The sequence below is a fragment of the Peromyscus eremicus genome, chromosome 9 (genome assembly GCF_949786415.1).
Source record: "Peromyscus eremicus chromosome 9, PerEre_H2_v1, whole genome shotgun sequence".
Classification (NCBI taxonomy): Eukaryota; Metazoa; Chordata; class Mammalia; order Rodentia; family Cricetidae; genus Peromyscus; species Peromyscus eremicus.
In genome coordinates this window covers 34,240,966-34,266,780 of record NC_081425.1, presented here as the reverse complement: position 1 = coordinate 34,266,780, position 25,815 = coordinate 34,240,966, and the positions used below count along the sequence as shown (strand labels likewise).

Genomic DNA, 25,815 nt, shown 5'->3' with positions numbered 1-25,815 from the left:
GAAGATTATATTGATTGAAACTACTCAACCATTAGCTCAGGCCTACCACTGACTAGCTCCTACACTTAAACTCAGCCCATTTCTGTTTATCTATAAATTGCCACATTTTCTGTGACTTTATCTGTGTGCCATTACATGCTGCTTTCTGGATAGCGGACTGGTGTCTCCTCTCTCAGCCTTCCTCTTCCCTGAATTTTCCGTGCTGCTTATCCTTCCTATACTTTCTGCCTGGCTACTGGCCAATCCACTTTTTATTTATCAACCAATCAGAGCAACGCATTCACAGCATACAGAACATCTTACAGCACTCCCCCTTTTCTGTCTAATCAAAAAGGAAAGGTTTAACTTTAACATAGTAAAATTACATATAACAAAACAGTTATCAAGCAAGAATTTTAGTTATAATATCTAGTATTTATATTTGGCAAATTTAAAGAAAATATTTTATCTATCCTATATTTATGAGTCTAAAGTTTTATATCTAATTTATCTTTTATCACAAACAAGGAAAATTATAATTATGACTGTCTAGTCTTTAACTACATCAAAGACTTTAGAAGGATATAATATTACCTAACTAAACAAGAAGAGCATTGTAAGCAACTTCCAAAAATCTAGAATGACAGAGACAGCTGTCTGCCTTGGCAGTCATTGGAAGTTCCTTTGTAATGTTTGGGGCATCCATCTTTAGCCCATGGGTCTAGTCTCTCAGTCATTTTGTGTGTGTGTGTGTGTGTGTGTGTGTGTGTGTGTGTGTGTGTGTGTGTCCTATAGAATGTCTGACAGTTTCTTCTATGAAGCAGAAACCTGAAGGACCATTTTGTCTTGCAAAGTTTAGTGGTCACCTGTGGGTCCTGCATGTCCAGTTGGTACAACATTTCGTCAAGTAGTCCAAGCAAGAACAGTTTCTTGCCCAAATGGCTATTTTTGCCAAGAAGAAGATAAACTCAATATGGAGTGTCTTCGACACCCATCTTTCTCTCTGAAGTAAATTGGTGCTGCCAGCAGATGTGTCTCATTGTCCAGAAAATCTAAGTTTTAAAACACTTTAAATGCAATATTCTGTAGGTCTTTCAAGTGTTTGAAGATTATCTGCCTAATTGAATTATATCTCTATATACCCAATTGAATTATATCTATGTATTTCTAGAAAATTTAATATGACTATAAGTTTGACTACCATAGAAGACTAATTATTGATTTGTCTTTTTAAATTGTCCATTAAAATTTAAATGATCTGCACAAACATAATAACTTAAACAAGAGTAGAAATATACGTACAGTACAACAAATTAACTTTAAATTTATATCAATAGACTAAAATCTATAATAATGTAAAACTTTTAAATAAGTTGCTCTTTAAAAGTAGCTTCACCAATTTATCCTTTTATCCTATCATGTTTGTCCATATTCAGTGAATATGCACTATTTTTGAATCCACAGATGTGAAACCCATAAGTACAGGGACTTGAATGTGTTCTACAGGATATTTTGCAAGCTGTAATAATTTTGCACATTGGGTCTTAGGAAACCTGAATTTTTTTAGCTTTCTAGGATCTAGGAGAATTTCTTGGCCAGTAGCTTTCTCTTGCCTTCTCATCTTGCATCCTTTAAATAATCACCTTTTAATAACAGAGATCAGCACTTTCCATCACTCTGCAGACTTTTAGAGCTCAACATTTCCTACAATGTACTCTCTAATTATATCCATTTATTCCTTCCAGAATACTATTTTTATTTACTAAATAATTACTCAAACTCTGCTTTGTTTTCTCCCTCATAACACTGTGCTATAAATTGCCATCTATAATTGCCTTGCTGAGATAAGTGAAGGCATTAATGATACATTTTTATAGACACAACATTGTTTGTGTGTATGTGTTGCATGCTCATATGGTTATATATAATATGTGCAAAGACCAAAATAGAATTGTGGTGTCTAGTGTGGCTCTCCTTACTTAATACAGGTCTTTCTCTTGACCTGCAGCTCAGTTTTTGGCTAGGCTAATGACTAGCACCCCTCAAAGACTGACTGCTTCCAACCCATACATACAGAAGACCTGAGAGTAGGGACAAACATGCCCACATCTTGCCTTTTACCTGGGTGCTAGGGATTGCATTCAATTCTTCAAGATTGAGCAGCCAGTACTTTTACTCAGGAGCATCTCCCCAGTCTCTGGAGGCATCTCCTCAATTTTAGAGATTAGAGATCATATTCTTCCTAGATTTGTAGCTAACATCTGACATTATTATTTGTTTAGTGCTGCCAATTTTCTTTTTTGAGAATATTCTGCTTTATATTTATTAATATAAAGGGAGGCTAAACCAGATCTTTTCTAGTAAATCCAGATTTTTTTCTAGCTCATGGTAATGGGAAGGAAAAGTATTGATGAGCATTCTTTTCACAGAGTATTTATATTTTACTATATACAAGTAAAATGCAGTTAAGTGGCATTCTATCATTGTATATGCTTAAATGAGGCATTTTAAGAATAGTTAAAATTATGTGTACCTACTTTTATCTGATCTCTGAACCTTATTTATTATTATTTGCTAATAATTATTTTCTTATATATGGTCTCAGGAATGAAAACCATTGACTCTCCTTATTTGTGTATACTGTGTTTGGGTGCAGGTTTTCTTTCTAATCTAAAATAATGTCATTATTCTGATGATTTTTGCATACACTCAGAAATGGATCTGTTAGTATGACTGAAACTGCTCAACTTGTATTTTGGGGAAACTATAAATATTCTTTTAAATATAAGAATAAGAAATTTTCAGAACATTTTTTAACAATTGGAAAAATACTTTATTTTCAGCTAATTTAGAGAAGAAATATCAATGGTATATTAAAATGAAAAAGAACCCATTATTATAAAATATTACCTATCAGTACAAAAGTATTTTGACAATGGAAAACTATTAATAAACCAAAACACATAAGTATAAAATGGAAAATATGCTGAAAGTCATATGATAAAGTTGAATACACATTGCTGATAAAAGCTGACAGTCCACTAAAAATAGAAGAAGGTTTTATTAATATAATATCTTAAATCTGTAGCTCATGCAGCAGTTAAGCATTGAAACTCCTATGCTCTTCAGTTAAAATCTTGAACATGGCAGATTTCTAACATTAACAAAATAAGAGATGTTTTTAATAGGCTATAGTCAAAATGTTGAAGATATAAAAATTGATATAAAATAAAATAGATGGATTTTATGTAAACATGATGAAAATTTTCCATATCTTTGTAATGATTAGTTGTAAAATATACCTGAAGTATTCAAAATGTAACAAAGAAAATTTGTGTGTATGCTTTCATCTTAATGTTTTTCATTAAATCCATTTAAAAGTTTATGCTGAGTTGGAATGAAATTATAAATCAAATGAAAGAAGATATGAATTAAAGCCAGGCATTCCACTCACTGGCATAACTAGTGTTCAGGGAGTTCAATTAGAAAAAGAAGACAGACATAAAATTTTATATATTCCCCATCATTGTGGTAATACATTGTGTCCCCAATATGTTGTCACCCTAATAAACTTATCTGGGGTCAAAGAACAAAAGAGCCACTAGATAGACATAGAGGCCAGAAAATGGTGGCACACATACCTTTAATCCTAACATTCTGGAGGGAGAGATACATGCAGACCTCTGTGAGTCCAAAGCCATGCTGGAAATAGCCAGGCATGGTGACACTCACCTTTAATCCCAGGTAGTGATGGCAGGAAGCAGAAAGGTATATAAGGCGTAAAAACCAGGAACTAGAGCCTGGTTAAGCTTTTAGATTTTTAGCAGCAGTTTAGCTGAGATCCATTTGGATGAGGACACAGAGGCTTCCAGTTCAAGGAAACGAGATCAGCTGAGGAATTGGCGAGGTGAGCTATGGCTGGTTCTGTTTCTCTGATCGTTCAATGTTCACCCCAATACCTGGCTCTGGGTTTGTTTTTATTTAAAAAGACTATTTAAGATCCGTGCTACACATCATAACCAATTTTTTTATATCCACATGCTTAGAAAACTTGAAATCTAAATATATAACTGAGTCTGATTCATATAGTGCATAGTCCTTGATGAAAATATTTTTATTACTTATGTATATGTGTGCATGCCTGTGTAAGAGTATATTACGGGTGGATGAAACACCTGTTGAGAACAGATGTATCATATTCCCCTTGAACTGCTTGACCATGGGTTCTAGGGTTTAAATGGAATCCTTTACAAGAGCAGCTAAAGCTCTTAACTGTGGAACCCTATCTCCATGTCCTATTCTATATATTTTAATCTACTTATCAGTTGGTATGCTTTTGACTAGTTTTGCAATAAATATGATTGTAGACATCTCTTCAACATTCTTATTCCACGACTTTTGCATGTATGCTATGTGGTAGAATTCCTGGATCATAAGGGAAATTTGAATTCTTTTTCTTTTTTTTTTTTTTTTTGGAAACATCTTACTTTATTTCACAAGAATTATAGTAATTTACAATCAACAATGTAGAAGTTTTCAAGATACTTTTCAGCACCTTTTATAGTTAACTTTTCGGTAACAGCTTTATTAATGACATTTCATTGTGGTGTCACTTGTATTTCCTGATTATGAATCATATTGAACATTTTTAATTTAGCTTTTGGTCATTTGTCTATCTTGTTTTAAGAAATATCTTTCTACATTGATTATCTATTTTAATAGTATTATTTATTTGTGTTGATATAAAGTATACTACTTATGAAAATCAGTTCTTTGTTATATGTATAATTTGCACAAATTTCTTTTCATTTTTTAGGCTGACTACTTAGTTTGTTGTCTTCTATCCTTAGAAATACTTTTAATTTTATATGTTTCTATATTATTTCTCTTTGTTATTTTGTGCTTTTGACATTTTATTTATTATAATATCATGAATAATTTCCACATTTTTATTCTCAAAGTTAAAAAAAAAACAGAATTTTGCTCTTGAATCCATTATGAGATTATTTTGTGATTGTAAGGAGAGAGGAGTCTACCTTTTTTCTTCCTCCCATTATTTACTTAAAGGGACTTCCCCCATGCATAAATTAATGCCTTGTTTAATCATCTTGCCTATAGATATGTGAGTAGATCTTATAAACATTCCTCAGTTCATCACTTATAACATTAAGAAAACAATATATAGAAAACAAAGAAGTAGAAAGGTAATGGAAAGGCATTGAATTTAAGGTTTTAAATAATTTATGAAAACATGAACTTAATAGAGTGAAGAAAATCATGGAAATCATATATTGGCAGTGTTACATTTCTCATATTGAATTATTTCACATTATTAGAAAAGCTGACATTCAAAATAGAAATTTCTGTAAAAATTCTATTCTGAGCTAAACTAATGCACACAGTGAATTATAACTTTAGGAAAACTTTTCCAGGAAATCTAGATTTTAATATTAGGATGAATTTGTTCATCAACTTCATGCGGTTGTAAAAAATACTGAGAAAACAAAGAATGCAATGTTTATTTCAGCTTCTAATATCAAGAGCATTTTCTTTGGTACTTGATTCCTTTATATTTGGGCCTGTCTTCCACCAGAACACACTGGTGAAGAAAATGTAGTGCTTTGTACACCTGAGACAGTAGGAAAATGAGGAAGAGAAACAGGGCAAAATCCTGTCCCAAATGCCATGTCCTCAAAAGACCTAGTTTCTTCAATTTGATTTTCTCTTGTTTCAAGTATCACTTCAAATTCCATCAAATGTGTTCAATAAGGATTGACTCAATATAACAAATAATTTCTTCAGAACCTTCATGATCTAGTCAATTCCCAAACCCTATACTATCCAGGGTCTAAGGTTTCAATACATGAGACATTAAGGAATAACCTAGATATAAGCTAGAAGATTCCTCATTTGTCACACAAAGGACCATGCTAAGGTGTTTTGCAATGTGCACGGATATCCCTTCTGTCCCTGTCATTGCAGCTTACATGTGATTTTTATTGGTATTATGATAGCCAGTGCCTGCATTTTGTTTTGTAGATACCTCATATTCCTGGTACCTCCAACACCCACTTCAATTTACATTTCACTTTATAGGTTAATTACAATCCCTTGTAGAGTTTCATAAACAGAATATAATCCTGAAATATAATGTGTTGTTTTGATGACTTTTTAACCTTGAAGGAGGCATGTATATCTCATTTCTCTTTTTATTCCTGGTGCTTGAAAAGCTAGCACTACATGGATGAAGATGATGATGATGATGATGATGATGATGACGATACAATGTTATAACGGCAAATCGATGTTTAAGTTTTCTTTATTAGAGAATGTTTGTGATACCCTACAAGTATTTTCACAGTTGAAGAAGGGCAAACACCCTTATGTAGTCTTATTCAAAGAATGTGTGCTGAGGGTACATAGATACCTTTTATATGATATATGAAACTGAGGTGTATAGAATGATAGTCTCTAATGAATTTCCCATCCTAAAGCTTGGAATTTATACTATGTCATCTATATGATGATAATTTTGAATATATTACTATATTGTAACTTCTTGTGGAAAGGGTAAACAAGATTGTCTAAATAGCAAAAATGCAATCCAAAGAACTTCATATATGAAAGAAAGGGCCAGTCAAATCAGAATCAGAATCAGAAAAAGCAACAGAAACTTAGGGATAGAGTTTTTATATAAAAAAAATAGTCATTTCAAAAACTTCAACACACACACACACACACACACACACACACACACTGTTAAGATGTTCTGATTTTAGAACTAGGAGATTTATTTAAAACTGGCCACACAGAATCATATTATGAAGGTGTGTTGTGTTAAGACATTAGCTTGTAGCAAGTAGGTACAGAAAAAATATAAAGTAAATAAACACAGTCAAATACCAAAATTAGCATCTTGCTCCAAGATGCCCTAATTCATCTTAGTACAAAAGCCTTGATTTCTGGAAAGCATTTTTCAGACCATCTGGCTTACTCTTGTAATTAGTAGCACTTATTTTATTCTATGGTCTCTAAAATGTGTTAAATACTAGATTTAGAAGTATAGTGATACCTGAAATAATTATCATTGGATTTGAAGTTTGAATTCCCTTTGAAACCTCAGGGGATCTTAATTCTCTGCATACAGCGACAAGTTATAATGCCATATTAAGGCTTTGAACTGTATAACCTGGAGGTAACTAAGGAATTTCAAATCAAACTAATGCAAATTCCAATCAAAAGTACTATACACACTAGTTATAAAAGACAAAGCGCCGGGCGGTGGTGGCGCACGCCTTTAATCCCAGCACTCGGGAGGCAGAGCCAGGCAGATCTCTGTTAGTTCAAGGCCAGCCTGGGCTACCAAGTGAGTTCCAGGAAAAGGCGCAAAGCTACACAGAGAAACCCTGTCTCGGAAAAAAAAAAAAAAAAAAAAAAAAGACAAAGCATGCAAGACGGAATGTGGCACCCAGGCCAGGTGTACCAGTTGATAACGCCAGTTCCTTTCAGGATTCAAGAAACCTCCAACTGGCTATAAACTAATCAAGAAATTGGGTAGTATTGTTTGGGACTTTATTTAATAAAACTCAATTTTATATAAAATGGTTCTGAGTTAATTTCCTTTGATATTTGAATTATAATTTTCAAAAAGATTTACTATTACAACATACTTGTAAATTTTTAATGAGAGATACTCCTATTCAAGTGGGGTTTACCACAATGTCAATGAATAAAATTAGTGACATATCTATATTAATTTAATATCAAAGTTGCATTTTTATTTTAGTTTTACAGAAAAATATTTCCTTGAAATTCTATGCATGGCAGCTTGCAGATTTTCTTATGGAGTAAAATCTGGACAATGTTTACTCCGACCTTATGTACATGTTTAATAGGAGGAGACAGTGTTAGCAGCTTCTCATAATTATGTATTAGAACAGAGATAAACACTGGTAGACGTGCTTTTCTTTATTTCTATGTTTACATGATAATTTGATAATTTGTTTTGTGTACTCAGGGCTCATGAAAGATATAGGTAAAGACATGCATCGTAATGATGATATTTAATCTCAAAATTGATACTTTACCTTTAAAAATTGTATAGAAAGCTGACTGCATACCAGGTGTTCTTTTAAACTGGAATATTTATGAAAGGAAACAACAGAAGGAAATGTTTCCATGTTTGAATACCTGCATGTTCTCTGCATTCTGTTAACTGGAATGCAGTTGTAATCATTAATGAGGGTGTTAAAGCAAAGCATACCTACTTCCCAGAATTTCTAAGAATATTTCAAAGAGGCTATGTTTAGGCACTGGCCTCAAACATGGCAGCAGAAACCTAGCGGTTCATTATATTGAAAAGCCAACAAAGTAACTGGGTATGGTAAGCCCAGTTGTGCTTTTTTTTTTTTTTTTTTTTTTTTTTTAGATATTTTCTGATCAGTATTTCCTTCTTGAATGGCGTGATTCTCACCTGGGCACCTTTCTAAAGTTGGAAGTTTTAACCAAGCATTGCTGTCTGTGATTAAATATACTTTTCAAATTGTACAAAGTGTCCCTTATATTTAAACAATATCTTTAAACCTATCTATTTGTAATAATGTCGATATATCTGCCTTCATGATTACATTGTTTTACATCTTAGCTTATTGAAAACTGGAAGGGGAAATAGGGTAAGTTTGTTTTAGAAATAACATCATATTTTTATATTAAATACTATATAGTCTAAAATATCAATAGTGTACAAGGTTTTAAAATTGCTGTGATTGACTGGGAAAGTAAGGACATGTATGTGTTTAAGCACACATACAAGTATCTATACTGGATTTTCCTTTGTGCAATGTGTTACTCTCAGTCCATTATGTATTTGTGGTACTATATCACTTACCTTTCTGTTCTGAAAAAACACACTGATCAAAGCCAGGCAGCAGTGGTGCATGCCTTTAATCCCAGCACTTGGGAGCCAGAGCCATGTGGATCTCCGTGAGTTAAAGGCCAGCTTGGTCTACAGAGTGAGATCTAGGACAGGCACCAAAACTACACAGAGAAACCCTGTCTCAAAAAACAAACAAACAAACAAACAAACAAACAAACAAAAACCACAATGAACCAAGCAAACTTATACAAGAAAGTGATCCTTTGGACTCGTGGCTCCAGAGGAGTAAAAATTCTTCATGCCAGCAAGTGGCAGGTACGAAACAAGGAACAGAAGCTGAGGACTCTTATCTTCAAATGCAAGCATGAAACAAAGAGTATGAACTAGAAATGAAGCCAGGATTTTAATTTAAAACTGCCATCAGTGACGTACCATAGCAAGGCTTTGTCTCCTAAACCTCTCCAACCAGTGCCTCTAGCTAAGAACTAGGTGTTCAAATATGGGAGCATATATACATATATAAACACACACACACACATATATATATATGATTACTAAGGATAAAACTTGCTGAAACCTGGAGGAAATGTCATCAGGGGATACTTGTGCCACGGCCAGAAGCAGGATAAAATTAGTGGTTACATATAATAAGGCAATAAGGAAAAGAAGCAAGTAAATGCTGGTGGAAAGTTACAGGAAAACAGCAGGATTATAATTTGAAGAATGTAATTCTCTAAAAACATCATTCTCTCTTCTTTTGCACCAGTGACATAGGCTTCAGTTACAAGTATTTAATAATACAGCAGATGTTCTTAGATGGCTTCCTGATCAACTGTCGGTGTGGAAAGTGGGGAGTGGTGTTTATAGGAAAAGAATGATGTCTACTTTGATCAACCTGTTTGTTTTGTACATAATATGTCATTTACGTTGGTGCTGTTTTCCAGTTTTATAGTATTATACTCTGATAACATAAAAGTAATTTTAATTTGCTAAAATATGTTTTGTGTTCTAATTTGGAAGCAGTTCCAAGAATTCTGAGAATATTTTACAGCTTAAAGGTGTAAACTTGTTAATCCAAACCATTTTGCATGAAGGTGGGGCTGAATCTTGCTGAATTCCTTGCAAATACTTTTTTTTGTGATCCAGATCTCTGCTCCCAATACACACAGACCATCTTGTTCCTCTTCTCAGAATCTGGGTTCCGTTTCCACTTTAATTGCCTTCTGTTTTCCTCTTCATCATAACCAGTAGTTCTCACAACACAGACTTGTATCCACTTGTGTAAGTTGATGCCACAACCATTTCCTAGCCATAGTTCTTATTGTGCTAATTACTCACTTATCTAGTAGAGAAATGAAGTTTAAGGCCTTGGAGATGGAAATACCCACATTTGCCTCTTCTACTTAGCACCAACTCTTGCATGCAGTGTGTGGTGATATTGTGTTCCCCAATATATCGTGCACCCTAATAAATTTATCTGGAGTCAGAGAACAGAACAGCCACTATACAGACATAGAGGCCAGAAAATGGTGGCACTCACACCTTTAATCCTATCACTTCGGAGGCAGAGATCCATTCGGATCTCTGTTAGTTTGAGGCCACACTGGAAACAGCTCAGCATGGTGACTCATGCCTTTAATCCCAGGAAGTAATGGCAGAAAGCAGAAAGGTATATAAGGCATGAAAACCAGGAACTAGAGCCTATTTAAGCTTTTAGGCTTTTGAACAGCAGTTCAGCTGAGATTCATTTAGATGAGGACACAGAGGCTTCCAGTATGAAGAAACAGGATCAGCTGAGGAATTGGCAAGGTGAGGTGGCTGTGGCTTGTTCTGCTTCTTTGATCTTCCAGCGTTGACCCCAGTACCTTGCTCCAGGTGTTTTTATTAATAAGACCTTTTAAGATTCATGCTACAGCAGTGTGTTTCCGATGTAAAGTGACAACCCTCATAATAAGATGAGATAGTTTATTTTGGAACCAACCATAGGAATATAGATTCCAGGAAATCTTAAATTCTTTGTTCCTAATGGTAACAGTTTAAAAAACAAAGTCATAAATCAAGGTTTGTTTGTTTATTTCCAACGCATTGGTAGACTCATTCACCAGGCACATTACATTTAAGCAGAGAAATCTCAATCGTAGACCACAAAAGGTATAAATTATAATAGGGTCAACATTACAACTGCTCCACACTCACTGAATTTCTCATCACTTAATCAGTGTTGTTGGAATTCCATGCAAGATGCGCTTCTTTCCAGGAATTTTCATTCATTCCTAAAGTGTTTTCTCACCACAGCAACAAAGAGCAACCCAGAGGAAACAGGAACCCATTCTCCAGCCACCAGGATGGAAACCTCCAATCAATTTATACTATCCCTCTGCATAATGTCTGGCTTCGGTTCTCTCATCTACTCCCATCTGCTTCTAGAGGAAGCCTCCCTGATGATGACTGAACAAGGCACTGTTATATGAATATAGATGAATATCATTAGGAATCTTTTCATTGATTTGAATAGAAAACTATCAGTTGTGTGATGTGAAGGAATATTAGTGAACCCTTACACCTTTATGCTCATTCTTGATGTCTATCATCATCTTTTTTCTTTTTCCAGTGGTGTTTGGTTCTCCCCTAGGTCTCTCAATTACCCAATGTCTGGTTGCTCACCTTTCATCCAGTGTCTAGCATAGGCTCCTTTTCATGGCTTGGGACTCCAGGTAAGCCAGGCCTTGGTTGCCACTCTCATAATTTCTATTCAACCATTGCCCCAGCTCATCTTGCAGGCAGGGCAAATTGTATGTTGAAGGTTTTGGGGTAGGGATGGTGCCCAGGTTTCTTTTTCTGTAGCCTGCAGAATACATTCCCACACCAAAGAGACTAGAATGTACTTAGGGTGATGGATCCATGCAGGCACCAGCTTGACCTCTTTACATTCAGTGATCTGTGTGTATGGTGTGCTCCGAAATGGGGCTGTACTGTCAGTTTTCAGGGAGAAACATTATGTTCTAAAAACAGCCTGGGTTGTTTATGGATCCTCATGGGACCACCTCATCAAGCCTTGCCTGACTACAAAAAAATAGTCAGTTCAGTTCAGTTTCCTCCATTACTAGGAGTCCTCACTAGGGTCACTCTGTTGCATAAATCCTAATTAGTCTTAATAAAAACCAGGAGTCAGATATCAAGGTGAAAGTTGAAAGATCACAGAAACAGAGCAAGCCACCTCTTAACTCACCAACTCCTCAGCCTGCAAAAGCCTGAGAAGACCTTAGTTCCTGTCTCCTTCCTCCTTATATTCCTTTCTCTACCCAGTCATATCACTTCCTATCTTAACCTTCCTAGTGCTTAGATTAAAGCTGTGTGATCCCAAGTGCTGGAGTTAAAGGTGTGTGCCACCACTGCCTGGCTGTTTCTTTTAGACTGGATTAATCTGTAGCCCAGAGTGGCCTTGAACTCACAGAGATTCAGACAGATCTCAACCTCTGCCCCCTCAGTGCTAGGATTAAAGGCATGTGCCACCACTGCCTGACCTCCAAGGCTTAATCTGTTAGTAGCTCTGTCCTATGATCTTCATGCAAGCTTCTGTTTCTTAGATTACAAGTGATATATATGAACTCATCACTCTCTTAGCTTTCATAAAGTTTCCATTGCACTAGGTTCCCATGCTGCCCCTCCAAGTGACCCCCTCAGTTCCAGCTGTCTCAGGCCCCACTCTCTCCCTCCCTCCCTTCCCCTAACATCGAATCTCTCCTGTTCCAATCTCCACCTATCCCCAGTCTACCTGCAAAAATCTATTCTATTCCCCTTTCTAGGGAGATCCATTTGTCCACCCTGCTTGCTTTACTCATCTTGAGACTGATGTGTACAACTAGATCTATTGTTAACTAATTTAATAACTAATCAGTATTCCTTAATCACATATAGAGAAATAATATATTATTTTAACTACATTATGAGAGTGTCTATATAAATTCAGCCCCATTATTTAACTAACTATTGAAGAAAATGTCAATTCAATAAAATGTTTGATTTCATTGAACTGCTTTTCTAACCATACTGTGATCAACAGGAATGAAGCGAAAACACAGGTTTGTATTCCTTATTGAAACAATATTTTATATAAAATATATTAATGCCAGTTAAGATAAGTTCTGTACAGTCCACTACTTTACTATACTTTTCTTTTCTTTAGTTTTAACCATAAGTACATGTATACCTATATGTATGTGTGTTTGTGCACATGATTACAGTACCCACAGGTGGAAGAGAGAGTAAGTCTTCTCACCTGGGGTGAAGCCAGGTTGTTGTGAGTGGCCTTACAACGATGCTGGGAACCCAACTTCTATTAGAACAGAACATGGTCTTAAATGCTAAGCCATCCTTCTAGCCTTTATTGTGATAGTTATATGAATTGATCTGTGATTGACATACAGATACTGGCTTTCATGCAAAAAAGAGGATGCATAATAAACAATGACAGTATAAAATAATAATAGAAAATTGTGTGACATTTATTTTCATTGAGACATTATTATTCAATTAAAAGAACAGTGATTTGATTTGGGTAAAATATGTATTGTTTAATAATACAGATGAAATAACAGCTTTTTCAATCTATTATTCCTAGTCTCTAGGAAAAAAAACCTTAGGCCGGGCGGTGGTGGCGCACGCCTTTAATCCCAGCACTCGGGAGGCAGAGCCAGGCGGATCTCTGTGAGTTCGAGGCCAGCCTGGACTACCAAGTGAGTCCCAGGAAAGGCGCAAAGCTACACAGAGAAACCCTGTCTCGAAAAACCAAAAAAAAAAAAAAAAAAAAAAAAAAACCTTATAATATGGAGTAATTTAATATTTTATGAATTCTAATCGTCTTAAATAGACAACTAATTATTTTCTGTTAATAAGTGAGTTCTAATCCAGAAATTAGCAAAGCTGATGGATAAAGTCAAAATATAATGAATTTTATGCTTAGTTTCTAGCATGAATATTTTTTTCAAGTATGGTGAAGTATAAACATTGGCTTAATAATTCAATAATATTCTTATATATGAAGGTAAAAATCTGTGACATAATTTTCTTCTGTGAATCTCTATATAAATTTAGTTAACTGTAGATAAATACCAAACATGAAGTTTTAGTGGTAAATGTCTTCCTTTAAAAGTGCTGTAACTTTACCACAAAGTGTGTTTTGAAAGTATACATGTGAAAACATTACCTTTACTGCTTTAAATTTAAAAAATGACTCCCTTAATTTATTAATGAGTTTAGATAATTGTGTTTAGTTGTATAAACAGGGAATCGATTGAGTGATTTTTTTTTATTGTTATTATGGTTGAAAGTTAATTTTCCTGCTTGGTTGGTTACATTTGTTTGGAGGCTATTAATTTGACTTGCTGCTTAGGAATGTAGGAATTACATTTTTACTCAGACTTTTAGGAGCCTAGCAGGGAAGCTCGTTTTCTCATGATTATTATTTTCATTATTTTTTAACAGAGATTTATCAAGCAAGAAGGTAAATAGAAGTCAAGGCCTGAACAGGATTCATGACACCAACATCTGTGTTACTGTCAATTTTGGAACTCTAACTCAGATACTACACCAATAAAGGTCAAATTTAATTATTCAGTACGGTGTTTCTTAAATGAAATAAATTTACGTTGATTTTTATTTGCCAGAGCACTTCCAAAGCATTCCAAGGACAGTACAAATTCTACTGGGGGAACAGAGGAAGAATCATCAGTTTTGGAGCACTGTGGCTGAGTTTGATCCATAATGGGTTTGGTGCTGTTAATTGGAGTATCAACCCAAATTTCTTAAAGCAGATATTACCTTTAAAGAAGAAAGTAAAAGATATAAGATGAATTCTGTCTTTCAGAGTCAGTCTGTAAATATGTTTAGAGAAAAACTAGGCTCTTCCACACATTTTTGGAACATATTATTAGGCACAGAGTCAATTATTTGAATAGTATTCTTCCCTATTTTTTCTTTAAATAGATAGCAGAATTTGATTTTAAGTTGTCCGTGTGTGCTTTTGCCTGACGCCTACTGCTTTCCCCACTTCTTGTGCCTTTGTTGGCTTTCCTCTGTGACCAGTTAAACAACATATAGGCTTTATTTCACTGATAACATAGATTTTATTTCAAAGGTTTACTTTCCTTAACTATTGTATAGTAAAGGAGAAACAGTATTTGGTTATATTTTTTTCTGAATTGGTTCCACTTCAAGTAGGTCAATAAGGAGAAAACTAATAAATTTTATGGCACACACAGTCATTTTCTTTCTTCTTATGCATAAGTTTTAGTAGATGGCAGAATTGTTGTGACATGCATAATTCAAGACAGTAATTAACTACCAGAATTCCTTGTTCTGTCTCTCAGACCAGCCTTTAAATTATGGTTGATGGTGGCAGACTTTTACTTCAGTGCCTGAAAAGTTCACAACAGGCAGCAAAGTAGGAAGAAATAGCACAAACTTGTCATCACCTGTATCTCAAATAATAAATCCCACTTAGTACAATATACATTATAGATGGAAGGCAGATGTGCCTACTTTTGGTGTTAAACTGTAATAGTTACTTTTCTATTGCTATGACACAACAGCGTTACCAAGGCAACTTAATAACAAAAAAGCATATAATGGTGCTTACAGTTTCAGAGGGTCATAGTTCTTGATGGTGGAACAAAGACTGCTGAGTGCTCACATTTTGATCCAAAACTAAGAAGCAGAGAGCATATTAAAAATGGCACAAATCATCTGAAAACTCAGAGCCTCCCCTGGTGATACACCTCCTCCAAGTCCACACCTCCTAAACCTTCCTAAACAGTTCCACAACTGAGTAAAAAAATATAAAGAAATATGAGGAGCCCACTTAGAGTGGAGCATTCTCATTCAAATCACCTGTACACGGTATTCAGTGGAAATTTAAATGATATAGAAAGTCTATCAAAATTCATCATATTTTGGCATTATTTGAGAATGCTACTAATGAATAATTGATGTAATACCACATATGTGAAGTTAATCATATCTAAATATAGGTCAATTTGTAAAAAAAAAAAAACAACTCATTTTTCTAGATCAAAAGTAGTGTCTCTCACTTTCTTTATTTGACAGTGTTCAATTTCTGTTCTTTATCTATATTTATTTTTCTGGTCATTGCTTTTTGTTTCATACCAATAATAACATCAGTGACAAAGGAGAATTTTTTGAAAATACATCACATCTTCTAAATTATATGTTTAACTTCTGAGTATAGCAAGTACTTGAACTTCTAGTAGATACTCAAAATATTATACAAATATTGATTCAATTAATATTTTTCCACCTGTGTGATGATAACTTTATCTCTATATTTATAGAAAAGAATAATTATATTATGGAAAAATTTTTAAGGTATTATTATCTGCTCCATATACAGTGCTTCAATAATTAGTAGAAGTATAGAAATAAATTATATGTATATATAATTTTATATGTATTAATATATGTTTATATAATTATATATAATAGTAATAGTATTTCTTTTGTGCAAGGATCTCTTGAATGGAAAATTTTGCAGGGTACAACCCCTATACAAAAACAATAGGCACTTTTGATTTTCTGGAAGGAGAATTAGTTTCTAACTGAATAAGCAATATTACTGGTTAACCAATGAGGGTAAGCAGCCCTGAAAACAAGTATACACTGATAGCAACAACAACAAAAAAGCAGGCTAAATTTATGTGTTTTTTAGTACATACACACACACACAAAAAGCAAAAAAATTCAAAGGAAAAGAGGCTATCAACTTGAGATTTGTGGGGATATGGGAAAGTTTGGTGAGAGGATACCTGGGAGGGAATAGAGAGGCGAAATGGATGGAATGTGATATAATTCTTTCAATGCAAGACAAACTAAAACGTGAAGTGTTGAAATTTTACACTTTAAATAAAAGACAAACTAACTATTTTTTAAAGGAATTTATACAGAGGTATCCAAAATGAGCGACATCAGTGTTCCCAAAAGATGTGGGTTACTAAATTCAAATCTCAGTGCTAGTAAAAAGTTACCTCTCTATGAGCTATTAGCCAGAGAGACCCCCAGAGACACCTAATGCAACACGATTATGGCTACTACTGTGTGTAGCCCACCATAAGTAGATACTAAGACACTATGGTAGAAGGTATCACATACTTTGTTTTCAGAACATAAACAAATCAATTTTGAAATGATGTGGAATTTCCTCTTTGCTGTGTGGCATTCATTGTGCTTAGAAATGCTGTACAGACAGTTGGGGAAGAAAATCCTCAGCACTGGATCCTTCATGATATCTTGGCCAGCAAGATGTGCTCAGTGGTACAAACATTCTATTACTGTTTATTGTTGTAAACAACTCTTTTCTGGATTGGACTTTATCATTCTCAATAAAAATCGGTATATGATACTGAAAACATGGTCAAAACCCATGGCTATGGAGGACATAGGCCCTGCAGAGGATAAGATGGTGATCTACTGTTGTTATTTTTCTAAATAATCATCTTAACAATCCTACTAAATATTTGTTTTCAGTCAATAGATTTTTGCTACTTTCAGCCTTGATCAGATTCATGATTTTATTGAAGTGTACAGTAATTACTGAAGAGACTCATACCTTTCCAAAGTACAGAAAAAAAAAAACTACTGTGAATGCTCAGGCAAAGATGATATATCTATATCAACCTGCATAAGCAAACCTCAGAAAAGAGGGATGGACAGAATGCAAGAGTTAAGGATTGTAAAGAGCTATGAAATACTGTTTTTTTTTGGATATGAAATGGCTGGTGTACATATGAGCTCACAGCCACTGTGGTTAACTGTGCAAGATCAAGTCATTTCCATTCATGCATGTATGAGGATGGGGCTACTGTGTCTTCACTACTAGATGAGCAGCTATTGGCCACCGATGGCTGTGGGAGTGATAGTCCCTCTTTTTTTCATGCTCCGCCACAGGGAGGCTGCCCATGCTCCAGCGGATGTCCCCATATTTGTGAGCACAGGGTCAGAAGTCATCAGCTGTGACAAGCTATGCTTCAGCATCCCTGTCACAATATTTAAGAGTTCTCTTCAGTGCCTTCATGTCTAGAATGTTTTTTTTTTTTTTTTTTTTTGGAGGGAGGAAGTAGGGGATGTCAAGGGAGAACTTGCCACAGAAACTTTCTATGTCTGTCATTCTGGATGATGAGTAGGCAGGCATCAATGCCACTGCAAAATAAGCTTTCTAACCTTTTACATTCTGCAGCAGAATGGATAATGGCCTTCTACATGTGGACAGAACAGTCCATAGACACCATCATGGCCCTCAGTGGTATACCAGCTCATAGACATCAACATGGATTCAGGTGGCAGCACAGCATTTGTTTTTCAGTGGTATCATGGACCACAGACAATATCATTGTCCTCAGTGGTAACACAGGCCATGGGCAACAACATGGCACAATGAGTAACTATTCTTATTCAGACCACCGTAACAGTCTATCCTTCATATATTTAGTCTCTTTGTTAACTTAAGAAGCAAATTTCACTGCCTCACAACTCTGCTCTAAGTCTTGCCATATTTTCTCACTTTTATCATAATAATATTTGTAGATTTCACACATGCTATGGTATCTATCTATCTATCTATCTATCTATCTATCTATCTATCTATCTATATAAAACTTTGCTCATTTACCATCATCTCCTTACTCCAGCCACGATGGCCTCTGTGTTCCATTGTGCTTAGTTGAACCAGCTTACATTTCACAGCTTTTGCTGTTAAACATTTTTCTTCTGAAGCACCTTTTTCTGCCAGATGTATGACTGAATAGAAGTGTAGTATATGTTCAATAGTTGCTCAGACATCCCCTTATGTGGTAGACCTGCCCTTTTTATTTCAGATGAAGCATCAACTTCTTTGCTAGATATACTCTGTATTCTTTACTCTGAAGGACCTTTCCTAGGACAAGGATATCTTACTATGCTGCATTAAATAATTTAATTAAGATGTTTCATCTTTACTAAATACTACTTGTACTATTTCCTTAGATAAAATCATTAAGATTCGGCATGCATTTTGACAACCCTAAATATCTAGAAAAATGATTAGTTAAACTATACTAATAATTTTTCAAAAGTACTACTGCACTGACTCATAGAAGTCCAGGTACAGGGAATTTGTGTATTACCCTCTGGATCTGAATTCTAAATAAGGAAGTCATGTACTACTTAAGTTTTGATTGCTTTATACTAGTAAGAGAACCAACTTGAACTTCTTAGGATAAGACGGGGTAATTGCCGGACAATATGGTACTTATCTAGAGTAAAGTGCTGTGACATGTAAGCATGTTTACACACAAAAACAGCTTTCATGGAATTAAGTAGGTTCCAAATTAGAAAATTACATATGCAAAAATGTTTTTTCCTGATGTGTTCACTGCCCCTTGCCGTATGATGTATAATATAGCAATGTCAAGAATTCTTACTACTGCTTCACTGGACAAAGCACTATCAAATCCAAATAAGTGAAAAAGTCAAAGTGATTTGTTTGATTTGAAAGCAAACTGGGCATCATCACCTGCATTTTAGCAAAGACTCAAAAAGACAAGTGGAAGAGTAATGAAATATGAGAACAAATGGAGGTTAAAGGTATGTCTCAGTTGGAGACTGCTGGTGTGGGGAGGTTGATGGTAGGCTAACTAAAACAGAAATTCTAGATAGTTTTAGGAAAGCCGTCAGTTAATAATCAGTCATGGTAACTTTACATCAAATGCTGAAGAAATTTCTATTTGTCTGGGCTATTACTAAAGAAAGGCATTTGTCTTTATGCAGGTTTATACTTTAGGGTGGATTTGTGAATTGCTTCCTGTGGCAAGCAGTTGGTTTTGTGAGCAATTAAGGTTGGTCATGATCAGAAATCCAAGTTTACATATAATTGCCTGATGACTGTCCACTTGTAGATTCAGATTTCAGCATTTTCACGACCCATAATAACATGTATCGATTGATGGCTTAATGAAAATTGTTTTCCCCATAAGCTCTGTAAAGTTTGTACTTTTATAATACTAATGTGATTGGTGAGATAAGTGAGGTTTAGCAATTTACAGACTTCTTTTCGGTCATTTAGTTAAGAAGTTTTAGGAATTTAATAAAATGTAGATTTATTGTACACAGAACCCTCACGGATTTAAACCTGCATTTTAAATTTTATGTAAACCTCAATCTTATAAAACAGACAAAAATGTATTAGTAAGGAATTCAAGTCAATGAACAAAGAATAACTAGTAAAGGAACATAAAACAATAATTTTATAAATAACATGTAAACTCACTCATGTGTATGAAACCATGTTTAAAGAGAGTTATTCTGATAACAGTAATGACAGTTTATACATTTGAATGTGTAAACAGGGATTTATATCAAAGTCCAAGCTTTAGATTTACTCCATTTTCTAGTTTTTAACAATAAGAAAAGACTAATTATTACTTTTCAAGAAAATAGAGTTTTGACTGTTTTCTGTGGTAATTGTGTTCTGTATTTTGAAGTAAAAATAGTCTTCAAGGACTGTATACTAACCATCATGACAAATATGCAATATAATTTCCACTTTTTGCCATTATGTAAACAAATCTTAATTAACCTTTCAGCGATTTGACCTTCTTACAGCACTGTCTACCTAGAAAATTCAGAAAAAAAAAAAAAACGCCAGGAACCTAACTGAGGCATACCATAAAGAGAAGGAAAGGCAAGCCTTTCAGTTCGGCAGTGATTTCAAATATTAGAAAGTGTGAGACATATCCTGATATATATATATATATATATATATATATATATATATATATATATATATATATATGATGTTTCCCAGAAAATTAACTTTCCCATTTTAATATTACTAAGCTTTCAATGAATAGATATACAAGAACAACTAATAGAACTGATCAAAAATTTTATATTTCCAACAAAATCATAATTTAATAGCCACATATAATTTCTTTAGCTGGAAAGGACATTTGGAAATGGTTCTCTTCCATCAATCAATATTGAAAATAAGCAAGAGAAACCCAGTGAAATCAGTGGTGTCTTGTCCCAAAGTAAAGCCAGTGAAAGACCAACACTGGCAATGAGCTCTCTAAACTATCAGCTCAGTTATTCTTTGCTTTACTGTGACACTGTCATTACCCTACCATAAAGGCTTCCATCCTTTGTCCAGATCATATTTATAGATTCCAATATAATTTTAAGAGGTCTTATCCAGTGGAGCTTATAACATGATTTACCTACGGCCATGACAGGGCAATTCTCCCATAATCGCTTATATTCAATGGCCCTGGAAATTAATAGAGTCAATATTATATACAGACAATCTAGTGTAGAAAACCTTGTGAATTATATTAATAGCTTTATTATGATCATAACATTCTTTATGTCCCACAATAATTAGCATTAGGAAAACCAAACACTGCTTGCTCATATCCAGATGAAAAAAAAGTCAATATCAGTTTAAAGATGCTTATTATGCATATGAATATAGTTATGAACCTCAGAGCATCAACACATCAATCAAAAGAATCAATGTTTAATATGCTAAAATATGGCTGGTGCCTCTAACATATACTAACATATACATATATGTATAATTCTCATATACTTTAGAACAATTTTGTAATATTAATGATGTCATTATTTTGAATAAATTAAATTTAGAGTATTTATTATTGGGTTCAGAATTTGGGCCTATATGCACATGTGGATGTCAGAGGCCAATTCTATGCAGTAAATTCTCTCCATTTATCTTGATATGGGTTCCAGGGATTGCAATCAGGTCCCTAAGCTTTCAGGGCAAGTGCCTTTACCTGTTCAGCCATTTCATCACCCCAAATGAATTATGAGACATTATATTGTCTGAGACATTATGCTTATTATGAGCTTGCACTAGGAAAGAGAATTTACAAATATTTATTTTATAGTTATTTGGCTTTGTGTGTTTTGTTGGATATTTGTCACATTATTTTGTCTCTTATAATGATACAATAATTAAGTAGAAATATTTAGTAAATTCATATTTATAGGGTTCTGAATACTACAAGGAAGACCATGGAAATGATAACTAATATTTATCCTAATCCAACAAACATTTAAGTGATTATGAAAATCACATTTGTAATTGTAATCTCACAAAAAAAGATTTGGTTTGTACTCTTCGATTTTGTTACTTTTAAAACATGCTAACATTGCAAATGCACTAGTGTTCTATTTTCAAGCATAATTGGAAGGGAGAGACTAAAACACACTAAATTAGGCTTTATTTTGATTTGAATTTTATTGAGAATTAATAATTATGGAAATGAGGAAAGTCAAGTTTTGTCTTTTCTATCTTATTTTAGTATATTGTTCCTTTTATAATAATAGTTTCTTTTCTCGTATAATATATTCCTCTTACAGCTTCCCCCCTTTCCTCCCTTCTCCCATTCCCTTTCTTCCCTTTCCATCTGGGTCCATCTCCTCTCTGTCTGGCATTAGAAAGCCAACAGACTAATGGGATAATAACAAAGTGCTGTGGATATCGCTCTGTATAAATAAACACTGATTGGCCAATAGCCAGACAGGAAGTATAGGTGGGACTAACAGAGAGGAGAACTGAGGAAACAAGAAGGGAAGGGGAGTTTGCCTGGAGCCGCTGCCAGGACAAGGGAGATGTGAGGTACCGATAAGCCACAAGCCACATGGCAAAGTATAGATTAATAGAAATGGGCTAAATATAAGAGTAAGAGCTAGACAATGATAGGCCTGAGCTAATGGCCAAGCAGTTTAAAAAATGTAAGAGTCTGTGTGTTTAATTTATAAGTGGGCTCCGGGACTGGCGGGACTTGGTGGGAGTGGGAGAGAATATCTCCAGCTACAACAAAGTATTATACAATAAGACAGACACAAACTATTAAATTATAGTTGGATAAGACAAACAAATAAAGGAAAAAGGTATCAAGAAAAGGAACAAGAACCAGAGACCCACTCATCCACACAATCAGGAATACCATTTAAAAAAGCTAAACTAGAAACCATAATATATATGTAGAGGACCTGGTAGAAACCCATGCAGGCCCTGTATACTACCTCATTTTCTTCATTTTCAGTGAGTTCAAATGACCTTTGATTATGTTGATTTATCAGGCCTGTTTTCTTTGTGTTATCCATCCCTTCTTGACTCTTTCACTCTCTGTACCACCTCCAGAGACACCCCTCTTAGTGGTTAGTGTTCCAAATTCTCTCACTCTCTGCATAATGTCTGCATTTGTTCTCATTTGCTGCAGGAGGAAGCTTCTCCAATGATGTCTGAGTAAGGCACTGATTTATGAGTACAGAATGTCATTAGGAGTCATTTTATTGCTACCTCATTACACACACACACACACACACACACACACACACACAGAGTATTTAGTCTTGCCCTAGATTCCTGGGATATCTAATATCAGGTTCTTTGTCATCTAAGAACTGTCAGGTGTGGATTCTATGTCATAGAGTTTTCCTTAAGTCAAATCAGATATTGGTTGGTTACTGCCACAAATTTTGTGCTGCCATTGCCGTAGCATATCATGCAGGCAGAAAACCACTGTCAAGCCAAAGTTTTGTGGCTTGCTTGGTTTTTATATTTGTACTTTGTAAGCTTCAGAGTACCTTCCTGAAACAAAGTTGCTTGAACAAAGGAGCGAATGCACTTTGTAGGCACCAGTTCCACTTCCACATGTTCAATCACTTGTATAGGTGATATCTTTAGCAATGGGGCCTTGCCTTCAGTTTGTGGAAAGCACCATATATCCTTGGTTTGTAATCTGAGAGTTTTCATAAATATACATAGGGAAATATACATAACATATAATACAATGTATCTGAAATAATATCATCTTATCAAAATGTTTTGTATGAACTATTTTTAAAATTTTGTAAAGGTAAACTCATATAGTCACTACTATAATCAATTTTATATTCAGTTATTTGTCCAGTGTGTGTATGTGATGTGTGTGTGTGTGTGTGTGTGTGTGTGTGTGTGTGTCTTGTCAAGGCGCTTGTGTGGGCTTTAAAGGACAAACAAATGTGATAATTGAATTTATCCTTCCATTTGTGAATGAGTCCTGGGGATCAAATTTAGTTTGCCAGGTTTGGCAGTCCTTTCATACCATCTGGAGGTGAGGGAATCAGATGATCTAGGTAACTCTCAATACCACTAAATTAATGAACCTCTTCTTCCATTTACCTAAATTCTAATGTCACGGTCTTTCACGTGGCGGCCATAGCTGTTAAATTGGTTTGATAAATGAATAAATATTCAAAGTAGAAATCCTGTAGGAAATGGTTCCTGGACATCTCTGATGCAGGTATCACATCATTTATCATCCTGCTCATTATGTTTAATATTTTACAGTACAATATATTGATATTAATTATAGTAGCTTGAACACTTTTCATTTCCTTATTCTTTCAACACTTACTGCAGTTATGTTAACATGTAAGACTGAAGGATGATAGACAATGCTTATTTTTGTAGAAAATAGTTTTAATTTTTGACTTGTTTCTTTGAAATTGTAATATATATTTTTAATTAATATAGAATTACATCACTTCCCTATTCACTTCTTCCTTCCAGAATTTCCTCAGTATTCTCACTCTAAACTATACCAAGAACTCCAATCTCAACTTCATAGCTTCTTTTTCTTTGATTAAAATTTATATTTATAATTATATTTAATGATATTTTCACATATATATGAAACATGCTAAGTCATTTTTGTTGCTTGTGTGTATATCATTTCAGATCTAACCACTTGGTTTTGCTAAGCAGTAATGGGTCTCAAGAATCAGGGTGCCAGGAGCACAGACACTGAGAGCAACAATCAATAAATGGGACTTCCTAAAACTGAAAAGCTTCTGTAAGGCAAAGGACACCATAAATAAGACACAGTAACAGCCTACAGAATGGAAGATGATCTTCACCAACCCCACATCTCACAGAGAACCGATTTCCAAAATATATAAAGAACTCAAGAAACTACACATTAAAATACCAAATAATCCAATTAAAAAGGGGTACAGATTTAAACAGAGAATTTTCAACAGAAGAATCTCAAATGGCCAAAGACATTTAAGGAAATGCTCAACATCTTTAGTCATCAGGGAAATGCAAGTCAAAAGAACTCTGAGATACCATCTTGCACCTGTCAGAATGGCTAAGATCAAAAACACTGAAGACAGCTTGTGCTGGAGAGGATGAGGAGCAAGAGGAACACTCTTCCACTGCTGGTGGGATTGCAAATTCATACAGCCACTTTGGAAATCAGTATGGTGATTTCTTAGAAAATTGGGAATCAGTCTACCTCTGATACCACTCTTGGGCATATACCTAAAGAATGCTCAATCATACCATAAGGAAACTTGCTCAAGTATGTTCATAGCAGCGTTGTTCATAATAGCCAGAACCTGGAAACAACCTAGATACCCCTCAGCCAAAAAATGAATAAAGAAAATGTGGTACATATACTCAATGGAATATTACTCAGCTATAAAAAATGACATCATGATATTTGCAGGCAAATGGATGGAACTAGAAAAACAAATCATCCGGAGTGAGGTAATCCAGACCCAGAAAGGCAAACATTGTATGTACTCTTTCATAAGTGGATACTAGATGTAAAGCAAAGGATAACTAGACCACAACCCATAGCTCTAAAGAAGCTAGGTAACAAGGAGGATCCTAAAAGGGATGCATGGATCACCATGGGAAGGGGAAAGAGATGAGATCTGGGTAAACTGGGGGTTGGAGGGTGGTAAGGGGAGAGCATGGGGGATGAGAACATGAAGGAACGGATGGTCCTATTGTGGGAAGGATGGAGTGGGAGAGCATTGAAAGAGATATCTGGGTAGAGGGAGTCATTATGGGACTAGGGAGAAATCTGATGCTTGGGAAATTTCCAGCAATCCAC

At 34.8% G+C, this 25,815-nt stretch overlaps 1 long non-coding RNA gene across 1 annotated transcript in view; it reads left to right on the top strand.

Moving 5' to 3' along the window:
- Positions 1–14,466, top strand: part of LOC131919190 (uncharacterized) — a 35,544-nt gene extending 21,078 nt beyond the window's left edge. The window contains exon 2 of the long non-coding RNA XR_009381187.1: positions 14,339–14,466. This is a non-coding gene — a long non-coding RNA (uncharacterized LOC131919190). The remainder of the gene's footprint in view (positions 1–14,338) is intronic.
- The last annotated feature ends 11,349 nt before the right edge of the window (positions 14,467–25,815 follow it).